This window comes from Lipotes vexillifer, unplaced genomic scaffold (genome assembly GCF_000442215.2).
Source record: "Lipotes vexillifer unplaced genomic scaffold, Lipotes_vexillifer_v1.1 scaffold213, whole genome shotgun sequence".
NCBI lineage: Eukaryota > Metazoa > Chordata > Mammalia > Artiodactyla > Lipotidae > Lipotes > Lipotes vexillifer.
In genome coordinates this window covers 5,281,001-5,283,408 of record NW_006780610.1, presented here as the reverse complement: position 1 = coordinate 5,283,408, position 2,408 = coordinate 5,281,001, and the positions used below count along the sequence as shown (strand labels likewise).

General features: G+C 49.0%; 1 protein-coding gene across 1 annotated transcript in view; it reads left to right on the top strand.

The window, feature by feature from the left end:
• The first annotated feature begins 1,517 nt into the window (after positions 1–1,517).
• The window catches only part of TEKT2 (tektin 2), a 5,139-nt gene continuing 4,248 nt past the window's right edge, over positions 1,518–2,408 (top strand). Inside the window, exons 1-2 of the mRNA XM_007453826.1 lie at positions 1,518–1,549; positions 1,759–1,949. The gene's annotated coding sequence lies outside the window, so the exon portion shown is untranslated. The remainder of the gene's footprint in view (positions 1,550–1,758; positions 1,950–2,408) is intronic.

Genomic DNA, 2,408 nt, shown 5'->3' with positions numbered 1-2,408 from the left:
CATGTGAACATTTGCTGCGCTATGATACCCCTCTTTTTGAAATTATAAATGTCATCTGCTGTAAATTTACTTTTAGCAGAAAAGTGGAGGACATTTGGAACAGACATCACCTGGAGCATTTCAGAGACCTCGGGGCTTTCATCAAAATCCACCATAGCAAAAATTACCTTGTTGCTGAATGCACTGGAGAATTGCCAGGAATCTGCCAAGATCTGAAATTCTTGAAGAGCAAGTTTGCATGTTACACATAATCTAAACTTCTGGAGAGTAGTAAACATCACAATAACAGAATAGTTTCTTGGTTTTTCTAATACAAAACGATTGAACATGGCATCATTCATTCTTATCACTCTGTTTTTCTGAGTCCAGTCTATCAGCTGTCTGACCTTTTCTGCTAATATCTTCTTCCTTTGTCCAGGATGTGCAGGAGCCTCGGGAGTCATGAACACCAAAACCACCACCATGGTCAGAGACACACACCAAAGCCACCACCATTCTTCCATATTTGTTTACTTCTTTTTGTTATGTTTCCAAATATCTATGCCAAAATCTTATCATTTCTCCCGGCAATTAATTTGTCCAGGACCTTTTATTTTTCTGTCTTCTTTAATCCTAGTAAAAGAGCTATATCACAAATTCCCATGCATGTCTGGTTTATGAGCCATGTATTAGAGTTTAGAAAATATTCTGTGAAAAAACAAAATTCTGTGATCAAGGAAGTCTTGGAAATGTTCCAGTCTCAGTCTTTCTGCAGAGTTCCAGACTCACATTTCTAACTGCCTCCTGGACAGCAATACCTAGATCCACCACAATCACCTCAAACTACTCAAAAGCCAGCCTCATCATCCCCTTGCCTACCAAGCCCTGGGTTCTCTGCCTCTCTTCCCACTGTGACCCCATCCCACCAATCACTGAGGTTTTAAAACTGAGGACTCTTCTTGGACTCCTCTCTTACCCTCCATCCATCAAACCAGAACTTAGCCTCTGGAGCAGACTGCCTGAGTTTGGATCTAAGCTCTACCACTTAGTTTTGTGACGCTGGGCACGTTCCTCACTTCTCTGTGCCTCAGTTTCCTCGCCTGTAAGACGATGGTGGTCATAGCATCCATCTCCTAGGATTTTTCTGCACAGCCCTCAGAGAGGAGCAGGCGGGCAAGCTGGGGATAGCATCCCTGCCTCCCTCTTGCTGTCCAGCGCCACCACTAGAGGCAGTGCGGAGTCGTACTGAGAGAAGGTAGACCTGGGGACCAGATGCATCCGGGTTTCCATCCTTACCAGTCTCTTCAGTTACTGGCAAAAATGGGGGTAATGCCTACCTCACCTCTTAGTTATGTACATTACCTGTCAACATCTTCCAATGTCTAGGACGGTACTAATACGGTTGAATTTTTTTTTCCTTCTCCTTTTTAGAGAAATGGTTGGATATTGAGCATTACTTCTAATACCTGTTACCTCTCCCAGGGACGTGCCCTCTCCAATTACGATGATCATCCCTTCTATGCCGTCAAGCAGATGATGAAATTATTGGGAAAGACAGAATCAGTAGAATGTGTGTAAATAATGTTAAGTTCTGGGAAGGATACCTGCTGGAGAGTGAGCCTGACTGGGAGATTACTCTGGCTATGTACGGCACCTTTTTTTTTTTTTTTTTTTTTTTTGCCATGTCGATGCGTAACCTTTATCAAAGTAAAGATTTTTAACTTGTGAATGAAGTGAACGCGATATCCTGATGTCCTCCTCCTCCCCACCCTCTTGCAGCACCAGCCCCGCCGCCGGCCCTTTCCTACCCGGAAGGCCTCCGGGCCCCAACGCCGCCGCCGCCGCGCCGCCCGGCTGTGACCAAGCTGAACGCGGGCTGTGATGACCCGCGCGCGGAGGGGGGGTGCCTAGCAACCGGGGGCGCTTAACAGAGGAGCCGGCGAAGGGAGGCGGAAGTGCGCGCTGGGAAGGTGAGAGGACGAGGGGACAGGGGAGGGGAGGTGCTCACCCCCTCCCGCTCCTTTCTCTGCGCCGGGGTATTAATTTAAACTGAAGATGATTATCCTGGGAGGGGAAGGGAGGGATTGGGCTGGAACTAGACAAACCGCAGCTCCTCCCGCTGGGGCCCCTCACACACCCGCTGCTCCTCCTCCTCCAGCAGAGGGCAGAGGGAGGGAATATGACCCAGGTGGGGAGGGGACCAGCCCCCCCCACCAATTCCCTAGTGCCAATTCGAAGCCCCTTCGAAACAAGCCGGGCCTCTCTGGATGGGGACAGGGCTTCTTTCTTCGATGCCGCAGGGCCCTAGCCCAAAGCTGGGGCGGGGAAAGCAAAGAAAGTTGCACAGGACTTGGTTACTGGAAGTAGTGGTGGAAACTGGATTAAGGGCTATTTTTCCTGCTACCTGCCCACCCACCCCCCACCCCCCC